The following is a 15,634-nucleotide window of genomic DNA, read 5'->3' on the forward strand; positions in this document are numbered from 1 at the left end:
GGGCTGCTAATATTTTATTGTTGTTTCTAGTTCTGGGGAGTAGCAACATCCTGTATTAGTTGAACAATCCATCATTTGAAAATAGTCTCTTCTTTAAACCCTCCTTAATTGCTCTATTTGAATGTGCCATCTTTTCCTACCAGAACACTGACACAGTGCCAAGTGATTTAAATATTTATAGATTATTGTTGGAAGATAGAAGAGAAATCATCTAGGTGTGAGTATATGTTGGAGTTTACCCCAATAAATCCAACCTCTGCCTTTGTGCTGAATTTAATTGGGCATCCGAAAATTGGCCTCTACTGTTGGCTAAATTATCTAAAGAACACTGAACCCTGATCAAGGCAAGAAGCACACTGATGAATGATGTTGCTTGGTAGCCACGGGTCTATGGAGTTTGGAGATGGTTTGTATCGGATAGTTAGCATGTTTTATTGATAAGAGTGAGATTGATGATTTGCACCCGGTCTCAATGAGATCTCTGGAGTCATTTGCCTTTGGGGCTGACTAGGTAGAATATGTCTACATGACCATTAGGAGCCTCATCTGAGTTCCTATTATGGGCTTTATTTCTGAGGTATTTTGTGCACATATAATGGCCCAGATCTTAGAGCAAAAGTGTGTCTGGTACAGCCCTAAAGAAAGAGGACAATTGTAGCTCACACCTGGCTTCTTTTGACACTATCCTATGAGGCAGATGTGTGTGTGTGTGTGTGTGTGTGTGTGTGTGTGTATATATATATATATATATATATCTGTGATGTATATATCCTTACATTAATGTTATTGTACTGTATCCATTTTCCTGCAATAGACTATATATGTATAATTATACATGTGTGTATTTTTATTTGAGGTATATGACTGTCTTTTAGCAATCAAACCCTTCTAACCAAAACTGTTAATGTAGCCTCACTTTCCATATGTAGCCTGAGGAGTTGGCAAGCCTCACTGTATTCACTGGCATCTGGCATGGTTCACAAGTGGTAGATCAGAGATCGTAGCAAGAGCTCTTTAGTCACAGGGGCCTATGAAAGCTTCATTAGGATTTATGTGGCCATCTGTGAATGAATTTTGTTTCAGGTTTGCCCAAGAAAGGTGTGGACATGGTATTGACAGCCAAGTCTAGAAAAGTCTTGTGATGAGAAGGAGGCCCAGCCATACTGCAAGGCCTGTGACACTCGATAGGGACAGAAATGACTCAACCAGGGCCAGTGGGGTGAGATGATTCCCACCAAGTAAACTAGAAGCTCACGCTTGCTGTGGGTTACTGCCTAAGCTCCAGATCATGGGATCTACTGGGGATGAAGGAGAACTATTTGGAATGGGAAAAACACATAATGGATTAAGTTTTTCATTATTGATTGGGTAATATTTTTCTATCATAGAATGTAATAAAGCTCATTTTATAAATTAAGTTCATTAATAGAAAAGTAAAGTTACATTGGAAATACCTGAGGTTCTAGCCTAAGATTGATATCCATTTAAAAAATTGACTTCTTTACTTCTAGACCACACAGAAGTCTCATAAATTTAATACCTGTAGAGAATCTTACCCAGTAAACCACACTTAACAAATATTTATTGAATATGTGGTAGGAAACAAATAACATTATGAACAAAGTAAGAGTCTTGTTGAAAATAGCCTGGCAAATAATCACAGATAAATGTTAATTTATTAGTTAATAAAACTTCTGAATTATGAATACAAAGAGCATGGTCCTAGGTATCTGTTTAAAGTATGGTCAGGCCTAATACTGGAAGGATGGGGCAATGAAGGTATATCTCTTGAAAAGTAATTTGCATAAAATGTGAAAGATCAAAAAGAGATAAATAGGGAAATTTGAGTATAGTGAGACAGGAGGGAGATCTGAGGAGGAAAAAGCAGGATGAATATTTAGTAAGTTAAAACAAGGGTATTGCCAAGTATCTCTGAAAAATCCTCCTGCTATCTCACCTGTCTCTGATAATCTCTGTCTCTGTGTGTGGGTAGGTGGGGGGGTGTGAATGTGTGTTTCAAAAGCAACTGTAATAACAATAGGATTTATTATCAAGAATGAAAGAGGCTTTTTTTTTTTTTAAGACTTTGACTTTAGCCAAAGATCATAAACTCAAGTTGCTCTATGGCCAAAGAAAACTTTAATCATACTAGGAAATGATAGACTGGAGAGCTCATGCTCATTCAGAGTGGGTAGTTACCAATATTAATAATAGTGTTATTGAGTATTCATCTCAGGTTGAGAATGATACCAAATATTATGTGCTAATAACTATGATAAAAATTATAGCTGCACAAGAAGGCAGATGATATTATTGTTCCTTCTTTACTTCCAAGAAATTGAATCTAATAAAGTTACCCTTTAATATTCATTCAGTTTTTAGAAGTGTTGATCTTCCATAGTGATAGCTACACATATATTTATATTTTTGTGCTATGAAAGCTCTGAATTAGGAACTTATATTTACTTTTCCTAAAGAAGGTATGGAGCGAGTCTTTGTGGTATCCATGTTGTTCCATCCCAGTGTGCAAATGCTGCTTTTTCCTTTTGTAATAGAAACCTGGCTCTTTCCTATATGCTTCCCTCATGATCTTATCTCATGTGCCTCAAGGAAAACTTATGGGTGCGGGACAGTCTATTCAAATCCTGGTAAACCCATTTTCCCTTGCCAGTAACTGACTTACAAAAGGGCAGGCCTAAGCAAATTTGGTCAGTTAACCTATCAACAATTTGATAGAGGGTTCCTGGAAAGAAGCTTCCTTTTATTAAAATACAGCCTGAGGAAGACAGGCTTCCCTGATCACAACAGTGCTTAAGGAAGTATAGTCTAAGTGGTTGTCATAGTCTCAGGATGAGACTGCTGGGGGCAGTGCAAAGTCAAGGACATTACTTAGTCATTTGAGCAAAAAGTTTTGTCTCTGAATCAACCATTTATCTGCATTCTTTTTAAGACTCTGTTTCTGTAAATTGGTGGGAGTATGTGTGTATGTTTTAAGCAAATTTTAACTTAAATTTATTTCATTTGTTTAATTAATATACTAATAATATATGCAGCCTTAAATGATAGAGAAGCAGTGCTTATTTTTTAAACAGTTTTTTAATGTTTATTTGAGAGAGAGAGAGAGAATGCAAATGGGGGAGGGCAGAAAGAGAGGAAGACAGAGCATCCAAAGGCTCAGTGCTGTCAGTGCAAAGCCTGACATGGGGCTGGAACCCATGAACCTTGAGATCATGAGATCATGACATGAGCTGAAGTCAGACTCTCAACTGACTGAGTCACCCAAGGTGCCCCAAGAAGCAGTGTTTAGAGGAAGAGTTTTCAAACACACAGAAAAGGAAGGAGGATTTTTAGGAAGATGGAAACGATGGATTGGAAAGAAAAGCATGACAAGTGGTCTGGAACCAAAGAAATTTCAGTATTATTGAAGCAGAAGTTAAAGTTAGGGTAAAGATAGTTTAAAATTTCAGAAAAGAAGTTCTATTTCAACTGATTGCTCAGTTAGGGAATCCTAAGGCAAATTATTATATTTATAATTATAAATATACACATGCTTAAATAACTATGTAGATTTTCTAACATGGAGTTTGATGAGTAAGGAACACAGTGAAATCTAAAGAGTCACAGCAGTTATGAAAATAAAAAAATGGAACTATGCATACATGCCAATAAACAAGCATAGCACTAAATATTTTATGAAGGCGCATATATATCCAAGGATAGAATTCAAATATACTAGAGTACGTGTGTGGTGAGAGAGAAAAATGGTACCACGGATAATGTGGAAAAAATAAAATGATTTACATTTCCATGAATTTATACTGAGTTAAGGGACATGGTTAACTCAAGTCCCTGTATCTAAGGTTTAAAACAAAACAAAACAAAACCTGTGTTTGTGTACATATATGAATAACAATACAAAAGAAAATTAAACATAATAGGAAGAAAATTTTATAGTCTCAGTCCTTGTCAAATAGTCAAATTGATATAAATATAAGGTATAAGTTAGTATACTGAACAAAACATATATATAATTAATAAGACTGACTTAAGTTTTTCCCCCAAAATTCAGTAGTAGTTTAGAGAAAATACTCCCACTAGAAAAAAAAAAAAACTGAATTCAAAATCCTTTGAATATCCGAGTTGGACATTAAGTGGGAAAATTCCAGGTACCCTAGAAAACTGGTCAATATAGGACAAAATGAAAGATCCTGTGTTAATTCTCCATCCCTTTGGTACCAGAAGTGCAAAAAGAGTTGGATTCCAGTATTTTCCTGATAACGTTAGAGTAGGGATAGTAACCTAATCACATGGTGACATTGAAATATTTTTAGTATTTATCTCCATACTAATTACTTTATTCTCTTCATTGTTTCATATTTCATAGAAAAAAACAGAGAATGTATAAGCCACTTTGTATCGACTAAGAAAACTATGGAATAATCAAACTGCCACAATAATCCCATAGTAAATTTAATTGACATGTTCATTTTCTAAAATTTCTCAGTGATGTTTCCAGAACTATTAGGTTTCCTTGATATTTTCCATTGCATTAGTCTTAGCTATACTTCTCTTCCTCCCAGCTTTACTGAAGTATAATTCACAAATAAAAATTATATATATATATATATAGTGAAATGTTTGCCATAATTAATCTAATTAACATATCTATCAACTTACATCATTACCAGTCTTTTCATGTGTTTGTAGCAAGAACACTTCAGATCTATACTCTTAGCAAATTTCAAGCATACAGTACAATTATTAACTATAGTCACTGTTCTGTACATTAGGTCTTTAGAATGTATTCGTCTTATAACTGAAAGTTTGTACCCTCTGAACAACAGCTCCTGTTTTCTCCCACTTACAGCCCCAGTAGCCACCATTCTATTCATATGAGTTGAAATCATGTAGTATTTGTCTTTATAAGTGAGATCATGTACTATTTTCTATTTGTGGCTAGGTTATTTAACTTAGCATAATGTCTTCCAGGTTCATCCATGTTGTTAAAGCTAAGTGATATTCCATTGTGTGTGTATATATGTACGGGTATATGTATATGTATTTGTATACATACATACAAATATTTATATGCACATATATACATATCAAATTTCCTCTACCCATTCATCTATTGATGGACACGTGGGTTATTTCTGTATCTTGGCTACTGTAAATAATGCTGAGATGTGCATGGGAGTGCAGTATCACTTTGGGATCGTGATTATATTTCTTTTGGATGTATTCCCAGAAGTGGAATTGTTGGATCTAATAACAGTTCTATTTTTGCTTTTGAGAACCCTCTATACTGTTTTCCATATAGCTAGATAAATTTATATTGCCTGAAACAGTATAAAACAGTCCCTTTTTTTTTGCCAATACTTATCCTTCATTTTTTTGGCAATCACTCTCTGCCAGATGGAGGTGATCTCACATTGTGGTTTTGACTTGTATCTCCATGATGAATGGCAATATGGGGAGCATCTTTCACACCTGTTGGCCCTTTGTATATGTTTTTTGGAAAAACGTCTATTTAGGTTCTTACCTATTTTTTAAATGGGTTATTTCTCTTGTTGAGTTGTATGAGTTCCTTATATATTTTGGATATTAACCCCATAGTCAGTATATGGTTTGCAAATATTTTCTCCCATTACCAGGTCACACTTTCATCTTTTTTATTGTTTCCTTTCCTAAAAAGCAGAAACGTTTTAGTTTGATGTAGTCCCACTTGTCTGCTTTTGCTTTTGTTACTTGTTTTTTTGGTGTCAAATCCAAAAAATTACCCTGTCCAATGTCAAGGACAGTGTTCTATGTTTTCTTCTAGAAAATTTATGACTTCAGCTCTTAATTCAATCAATTTTGAGTTGAGTTTTTGTGTATGATATAAGATAAGGAGAAAATGTCATTCTTTTGCATGTAGATATCCAGTTTTCCCAACATCATTAAGTGAAGAGATACTATTCTTTCCCATTGAGTATTCTTGATCTCTTTGCTGAAGATTAGTTGACTTTATATATATGGTTATTTCTGAGCTCTTTATTCTGTTCCATTGATTTTTGTGTCTTTTTTTTTTTGCCAATACCATACTATTTTGATTACTATAGCTTTCTAATATAGTTTGAAATCAGAAAGCATGATACCTCCAGCTTTGCATTTCTTTCTTAAGATTACTTTGGCTATTTGGAGTCTTTTATGCTTCCATATGCATTTTAGGATTTTTTTTTCTAGTTCTGTGAAAAATGCCATTGGGATTTTGATAGACATTGACTTGAATTTATAGATTGCTTTGGGTAGTATTGGTAATTTCAAATAATTTGTCTACTCTACATAGCATTTAAAATTTTTTTTAATATTTATTTTTGAGAGAGAAAGAGAGAGAGCAGGGGAGGGGCAGAGAGACAGGGAGACACAGGATCTGAAGCAGGCTCCAGGCACTGAGCTGTCAGCACAAAGCCACATCTGAGGCTTGAACTTACGAACCACGAGATCATGACCTGAGCTGAAGTCGGATGCTTAACCGACTGAGCCACCCAGGAGCCTCTCTACATACCATTTTTAATTTTATTCATCGTATCCCTGAGCTCCAGAATTTCTGTTTGGTTCTTTGTTATGATATTAATTGTACTTCTTTTAACAATTGTAAATGACTTATATATCCCCCTCTTTAAAATGCAGTTCTCTACAATTTTATCATTATCCACATTAATATATCCTATTTTTGAAATAAGATAGTGCTCATAAAATAGATGCATTTAGTTCATAGTCATTTATGTGTGGATTTCATTTCTTTTTTCTAAGTCTATTTTTTATTTAGAGAGAGAGACAGGGAAAGAGTACAAGCAGGGCGAGGGCAGAGAGAGAGGGAGAGGAAGAATCCCAAGCTGACTCTGCACTGTCAGTGCAGAGCCTGAAGCAGGGCTCAAACTCAGCAACCATGATGAGAACATGACCTGAGATAAAATCAAGAGTTGGACACAATAAACCATGCGATCCTGGTGACCCTGGATTTTATATTTATATGAAGTGTGACTATCCATGTTTTCAAATTAAAGGATATTCTCTGAATGTAGCAAGAAATTATGAAATAGATATCTATTTTGTATTTTTTCAAAAGATGAAACTATGACAAAGCATTTGATCTTAGTAATCTAATGAAGGAAAATAAATGGAATTGTATTCAGAAAATATTACATTTGTGGGGGAACAACAAACATGTAAAATAAATAATGTAATGTAATGTAATGTAAATAATGTAATGTAATTCTCTACATGGTACATTAAAAGCTGAGAACTTATATAGGAAGTAGCAGTTAATAAATACATTCATGTATTTAGACATTCTTCCACAGGTTTTATTGCTTGCCAATCTTAGTTCTTCCTTACAATGTGGGAAGTTGCAGTCATCAGGTCAATTTACCTAGTTGGTGAAGCAGTTTCATTCATAACAACACTCAATGAGCCATAAAAGTAATTTTGAAATATAGAATTGGGTGACTATTTTATTATAAACATAATCTAAAGTATGCATAAAAATAGGTTATATATTATAGAATATACAGTTTTAGTCAATTATAATATGTAGTCATCAACTTAATATTTTCAGAAGAAAGAGGAAAAGAGTAAGGATGTTATGGTTGTTGGGGTATTACCATTTTCTCTTACAACTAACACAAATCCTAATTATATGCCACTTCTGGAAAGCAAAACTATGTTCTAAATTCATGGTTTTCAGTCTAATGTTTCTCAACTTCACTGCTTCTGCTTAGACTCCTTTCCCCTCATTTGTCCCTACATTTGTGTGTTGGAATTGTATTAACCTATCAAGACCTTCTTCTCTTACAAGATTTGCTAGAAGACGTAAGTTAAAATTAATTACTCATTTGTAGCATTTATAAGGCCCAACTATGCATTAATACTATTTATTACATTCTGCAATATCATTATTTTTTCAGGGATCTTTTTCACATTCATGTTTGTAGTATACATTTATAAGGTGAATCACAAATGTTCACTATAAATAGCTGTGACTGGTTTCAAGAACTCATTTTGCCCATGGTAAGAGATGATGAGTAATTGTGATTAAGTTTCAGATAGTTTAAAAATATTTTTAAAATAAAAATAAAATTAAATAAGCCTCAGATAGCATAACATAATATAAAAAATAACATGCTTTGGAACCATACACACTTGCATTACAATCCCAGCTCAGTAACTTGGTAGTTCTACAATATAGGTCAAGCTATTACCCTTGAACTGCATGTCCTTCTCCTTTATATAGTAAGGATAATATTACATAGCATTCACAATAGGTCTGAGAATTATAAATCATAAATGTGAACACCTAGAGTAGCATCTCTTATAGCGTAGGTGTTCAAAAATTGGTAGCTGGTACCAGGAGAAGTATTACCAGTCAAAATTTCAGTCATCTAAAAACTGGCTAGAACACCAATCAACCTATCATGTTGGAATTAAGATAATGAATAATTTTGCTAGGACATATACATATAATGTTTTTAGTTGGGTACTTATGAATCTAAATTGAGTGTCCCAAAACCTTATGATAATATTTATTAAAGATTAGATCTTCCCATCAGAGTAAAAGCTAGAAATAATAGACAAGTTTAGCTTCATCAGGTATTTCATAGTTGGTTGTGGGGTAATGAAAACTTTAAAATATGTAATAATAGCTGATATGAAAATGTATGCTATTAATTGACAAAATAAACTTGTTTCTCTTAATTGAGCTAAAATACTTATTTGACTTTGATGCATACAGATCTTTCTTTATATAACTTGAAATGCAATTGCATAAATACCCCAAGTATCAGAGACAGCTATGTGTACGCCTCTTTGAGTTCTACCTTATTTGGCAAAAAATGTTGTATATTTTCCAGGCAGTGTAGGGGGAGAGATGGGAAGAAAGACACTGCTATCTTTCAATGGGATTTAAATTTGGGAGGAATTTTGTATGTTCCCCTAATTGTAGTTATCAAGGATAGCATATACTTACATTAAAAAAATACTACTCTGATTTTCAGAAATCATTTTTAAAATAATTATTTTCTAAGAACTCGTTTTGTGCTGTCAAATGGAGTTAGCATTCACAGTCTTACATTCAATTCTTCAGAGGCACAAATCCTTTCAAACACAAGAGGATCCTAAAAATAGTCACTGGCCAGTAAGGATTAATCAGACTCCCCTCATGTTATCAGTTATTTATACACCATTTTCCCAACTGAGCATCCCTACTGCCATAATGGCCTGAATGCATGCAGTGCTCATCTGCCAAGGCGATGCTTACAAGCTGATTTTATTGCTTTAGACACATTGAACAACAGAAGAGCCCATCAGTACAGGAACATTAGGATGCCAGAAGTGTGTTCCAATCATTTGTGATAGGAAATCACTCTACAGTATGAGTATGTAGAGGCATACGTATGCTTTTTCCCCCCAAAGTCTACAACACCTGACAAACTTACTTTAGTAGTAGTGATAAATTGATTTGCTTAACTGAAATGTAAATTATATCTTTATGATATCTTTATTTGATATTTAAGTTAAATGATCACCATCCCATTAATGGTTCTATGGCTAGCCTCCTTGCTTTCTTGGCTCTACTAAAATTTGGAGCATATTGAATAATCTTCTATTGACTGAGAATAATAACTTATATCAAGTAATTCATTTCCATGATACAGAGTAGTACTTTTATTTTTTGGGTTGAGTCACAGACCTTGCATAGAATATTCCTAGGCTTATACCATAGTAAGTGAATTTTTGTTCCCTTTGAGTCATTGAGTTGGATAGTTATTTATATCTTATTCATCTGTCATTTAAAATAAAAGGGATTTTGCATGTGAATATATACATATAACTGTAATATATCCATTCCAGAAGCCAAAGAAAAGAAGGCATAATTGTCTCTAGTTTGCAAATTTGAGTCTAAAGCTTTTTCTCCTTAGAAATTTCACATATGTCAATTTATAGTCAGTATGGTTGATGATTTCATATTGTGATATTCTTATCTTATGCAAAATAAACATATGCTTAAAGCCATACTATGCTAGTAGGTTGACAGAATTAGAAATTGTTGTAAAAAGTATCTCTGTAAGCACTTATTTTGATATCACAATTTCTTTTCTTGCCATATAAAATCTCAGACTGGTAAAAACGTCCAAAATACTTATTCACTGTCACAGTTCCATTATGGAGAATAATAATATAATAAAATTGTAGTTTTTTTTTTTAAATCCTATTTTGTTTAATCTTATGTTGATGGCTTCAGTAAGAATCAAAAGCTTTTAAATATTTGACAAAACATTTGCAAAATGAGTAAATCTAAAAGTAAATTTTTAAAATGCCACCATTCTTCCATTTCTGTATTCTGTTGTGATAGTAACATACCTATGTATTTAATTCACTAAACTTGTCATTGTTCATGGATATTTTTAAAGATAATATTGTTGAAGTTGTCTATTTGAGCCTATCACCATAACTTGATCAATTTACCAATATAGATGTGAATAAAATCTCGCTTCTATCTTAATTATTTAACAATACATTGCAAAAAATAGCTGATAGAAATAAATACAGGGTAAAATGTGTGGCCTGTGGAAGTGCTCACTTTCCTAATAATGAGTACAGCTCACACAAATACATTAAGCATAAATCTGAATGATTGTGAATAATAGAGCCATACTTAAATTGTGAAATACTCTGTGGCATGAATTAAGTTGTCAGGTCATCTAGCAAAGTTCATGGCTTGTAGCATGTGCTTAATAATATTCATTTTCTGAATTAGTTATAAAGCAATATTTAGAAACACTAGAGAAAATACTAGATGAATACATTTGAGAATCCTGTGGCCTTGTTGAACAATTAGAATTTTTGATAGTTAAACATTTAAATATTAAAATGTATTTTGTCTTGTCTTGGACCTTCAAAGCATTGAACTGATTAAAAATAATTCAAAATAATTCAGAGTAAAATAGTATTTGGAAATATTCTCTTAGATATTAAAATCGTACTACATGTAAAGATGGAAGTGATGGTATGATTTCGGTCATGGTCAAGGTGTGTCAGTAAAGGTGGATTATGGGTGAAGGATATAGAAATCAGTAGGACTAAAGGACCAAAGAGTAAAATTGTGAACTTTAATATGCTATTGATTTTAATATTCAGTTCAAAGATGGTGTGACCATACATGGATGATAGTTAAATATATATATCGCACTATGATCTCATGTCATGTTGACCAGGACGCTTGGGCATTTTCTTTTAAAGTTCTCGGGTGATCCAGAAGAAAGACTCTGACTGATCTATAATTATGGAAAATATCAGCTGTTAATTGGATAAGTAGTGGAATAACTACAATTAAAAAGGACTTGAGGATTTTGTCTACGGAAGTAAAGTTTATTATATGAAAAACACGTAAGGGTGAAAACTGGCAAAACAACTATATTATTCCTCTATGGAAACATAAATGCATGTTATTTTAAACATTAATGTATGCTACTTTACAAAAATATCAGAAAAATAGGAAAGGGGAAAATCATATGGGACAAGTAAAATGCAAATAGCAAAATAGCAATCCTAAACTGAATCATAAATAGCATATACATAAGAACATTAAATACACATTGTCCAAACAACTCAATACATAGCAGAGATTATCAGATTGGAGCAAAAATCAAGCCGCAGCTCTATGATACCTATTAGAAACCCATTTTGAATATTGATATACATGCTTACACTAACAAAAAAAAATTGGAGTGATTATATTAATATTAAACAAATATTTTAAAGAAAATAACAAAAGGCATAAAGAAAGGTATTCCATAATGATTTGGTGTTCAATTTATCAAAATAATGTTGTTGAAGGAGGGAAAGATGGTGGTAGTGTAGGAGGACCCTAGGCTTATCTAATCCCACAAACACAACTAGATAATTAGCAAGTCACCCTAAATATCCCATAAATTGACCTGAAGGATGGCAGAAAAAAACTCCTCAACTAAAGGTAGAGAATAGGTCACATCAAAGAAGGTAAGAAGTGAGGAGATGTAGCTTGGGAAAGAAACAGATCTTGGCCATTATGGTATGTGGGAGCCTCAGCCACAAAGAAAGGTGAGAGACCAACTAGCACAGAGGGGAGCACACGGATCAGGATCACTTAGAAAACAAAAAAAGCCAAATTTCATGAGATCTTGCAAACCAGTGGGGCTTAAGCCTGCAATTCTAAAGGTCACTAGGCTTGGTTCAGGGAGAGCCCAGAGGGCATTAGGGCTGTTCTTGGAGAAAAGGCAGGGCAAACAGCCCGTTGACATATAGCATGGAAACAGCAACCTAAAGAGCACCTGGGCACACAGTGGGGAAGTTATCCACTCATTTCAGAGTGTGTCCCAGAGAGATAGCATTCACAGAGAAGAAAGAAACTGGCAGGTGCCATTTCCCTCCCTTACAACTCAGCATAAACACAGAGCCACCCCGTGGGAACCAGCATAGCACCAACACTCACTACCTAACTTGCTTACCTCCAGCCCCACTCCCACGTGCTTTGGTGGAACCACCCTTCCCAGTCACCCTTGCATCAGTCCCAGTGTGGTGGGCCCCCACCCCTAGAAGACCAGTCCAAACCCCTGCCCACACTGCATCTCATAACCTGGGAGTTTTTTACGACCTTGGTTCTGGTGGCAGTGGCAACAGGTCGAATTTCACAAGCAGACCAGAACACACCTAGTTAAGACTCACCATATTCAGGCTAGGGACCAAACACTGCACAATAGGCAAAGAGAGCCTCTGCCGATGACTAGCCTGAAGGGTAAAGTGGCCAAGACACAAGAGCAAAGCACATGCAGCACAAATTGGAGACACTCTGAAGAGCCAGGCCCTGGGAGTACAGGGGACACTACACTGCAGGGCACTACAGGACCTCTTCTTTATAAGGCCATTACCCATAAAAACAGGAAAAGTGGCTCACTTTCCTCATACCCAGAAGAAGGCACAGGACTTAGACAAAATGAGAAGATAGAGGAATTTGTCCAAAATGAAAGAACAAGACAAGGCCCAACCAAAATTCTAAGTGAAACAGATAGAAGTAACATTACAGATAGAGAATTTAGAGTAATGATCATAAAGATACTCACTAGACTTGAGAAAAGAGTGGAAGACATGAATGAGACCCTTAACACAGAGATAAGAAATAACATAGCAGAGGCAAAGGGCTCAATAAACTAAAAGAGAAGCTTGCTTGATGGAATGAACAACAAGATGATAGAAACAGAGGAATGAATTCTATCCATGTGACATTTGGAAAAAAAAAAAACTATGGAGACAGTAAAAAGATCAATGGTTACCAGTGGCTGGGGAAAGGGACAGATGACTAGGTAGAGCACAGAGGATTTTTAGGGCAGTGAAAATATTTCATATGATACTATAATGGTAGATATATGTTGTTATGCATTTGTCCAAACCCATAGATTGTACAACACAAAGAGTAAACCATAAGCTGTGGGATTTTGGTGATGATGTGTCAATGTAAGTTTATTGGGAATATGGGAAATCTCTACCTTCTGCTCAGTTTTGCTATGAATCTAAAATTGTTCTAAAAATGACCAAAAAAAGCACTTTAGCATTTTTTCCTTTATAAAATTCAATAAAGGATAATTGAAAAAATAGTCATTGGTGAGGTAAAATATAAGGATCAGCAATCATCTTTTCTCATGGGGAAAAAAAAAAACTTTGACAAGTATTTACCTGAAACTATAGGAGAGATCAGTGGTTCACAGAATCTTGCAATTCACCCATTTACACAGGAAACAACCACTCAGGAAAAAAAATACAGTGAAAAAAATTTCATACTATATATATTCTGTGTCTTTAATACCTTGGTAGTATTCTGGTCTTATACTTCATAAAGCATTGGAAACACTGAAATTTGTAGCCACTTTAACATAAGTGTGAAGTCGTAAAATTCTATACGTTGATCCAGGCCTGGAAGACATTAGAGCAATCCACCTCCTAAGTCATACATATCAATTCATAGAGGAACATATTTCTCAAGCCAAGTCAATGAAATTGTTGTCAGGAAGTACACTAGAAATATTTTCTGTTAAATTGTCTGAGTTTGATGGGATAACTGTATGGCTCATGGAATCCAGAGCTCTCTAGGGCCATTTTTGTACCACAGATATTCTGGTTGAAAACAAATTAAACAAAAAGAAGACTACAGTTGAAAGATAGAATGAGGGATTCTTAAAATAGTGTTTGCACATTTGAGTCTAGCTATATCTTAAGCCTTTATGTCCCTGGAATTCCAGCTCTATGAATTGATAAATTCAATTTTAATTTCAGTTTGAGAAAATTATCTGAAAATAATAGTCCTGAATGATACCAATATCATATTTAAAAAATGAAGAACTCATTCAAATTGATGAATGAAAATCCCCTTAACGAACAAATGATGAACAGATTATACACACACTCACATGCACACACCTCTATGTATCAATCAATTGAAAAACTACTGAAATTTATTTGTAATTGAAACTAGAAAACTACGTCTTTTTTATTGAGGTAAAATTGACATAATGCTATATTATTCTCAGGTGTACAACATAATGATTTGCCATTTGTATGCACTGTAAAATGATCACCACAATAAATCTAATTAATGTTGATTAGTTATAATTTTTTGTGATAAGGACCTTTAAGGTTTATTCTTGGCAATATTAAAAAAATTATTCTGTTAACAATTTTAAAAAATACAATATAGTATTATTTAACTATAGTCACCATGCCGTGCATTATATTCCCAGGACTTATTTTATTTATAACTGGAAGTTTGTACCTTTTGACATTATTTTATACATCAAATCTTAATGGTTTAAAATGATGTTTATTTTAGTAATGATTCTTCAATTTGGAAAGTCCTTGAAAAAGAAAGCTAGTCTCTGCCATCCCTGAGGCAGCTGGAGGGCTGCTTACTGGTGTTATCTGATGGCTTGCTCACTCACACATGTGGGACCCACGATAGGAAGCCTCAAACAGCTGGGACTCCTTGGGCATTTCTCTCTGTCTCTAATTAGTATCTCCTTGTGTCTTTCCAACATGGAGTCTTTAAGGTAGCAGAATTTCTGACATGTTGGCTGTTCGCTCATAAGAGCCTCAGGAGCTTCCCAGTTGTAATCTGAAACTGGCCCCCAAATGCAGAGGTCAGGGAGACAGCAAAGAAAGAGGCAGGCCACTCCAGGTTGGTAGGTAGCTGTTGTAAAATGCAAAGCATACTTTCATATGAGTCTTGTCTTGGGCAGCAGCAAGACTGCCAAACTTTAAAAGTTTATATATGGAGAGGGCTTAACTGGGTTTAATCAAGTATACTATGCAGGTGTCCTCAATATCACTAACTCAAGGCTATGTCCCTGGAGCACCTCTGAGAGCAACAGGAAAGGCAAGCAGAATCCACATTCCAAAGACAGGGAAGCAGACGAGGAGCCTCTGATTACCCAGATCCAGCTCATGGGTCACTGGTGGTAACATCATCTTCCCCGTCATTTCTTCCCCGTCTTTGGTTCATCTATTCTTAGGTGAAAACTTCATTGTCTTTTATGACCTAGATCTCGGAAGCAATACAGTATTATTT

The 15,634-nt window shown here is 34.6% G+C and overlaps 1 pseudogene; it reads left to right on the forward strand.

Moving 5' to 3' along the window:
- The first annotated feature begins 12,798 nt into the window (after positions 1–12,798).
- Positions 12,799–15,634, forward strand: part of LOC124527173 (dysbindin-like) — a 116,736-nt pseudogene continuing 113,900 nt past the window's right edge.

The sequence above is a fragment of the Lynx rufus genome, unplaced genomic scaffold (assembly GCF_022079265.1).
Source record: "Lynx rufus isolate CCGP_SWC_20201006 ecotype Redwood Valley unplaced genomic scaffold, mLynRuf1.p SCAF_5, whole genome shotgun sequence".
In the NCBI taxonomy this organism is placed as follows: domain Eukaryota; kingdom Metazoa; phylum Chordata; class Mammalia; order Carnivora; family Felidae; genus Lynx; species Lynx rufus.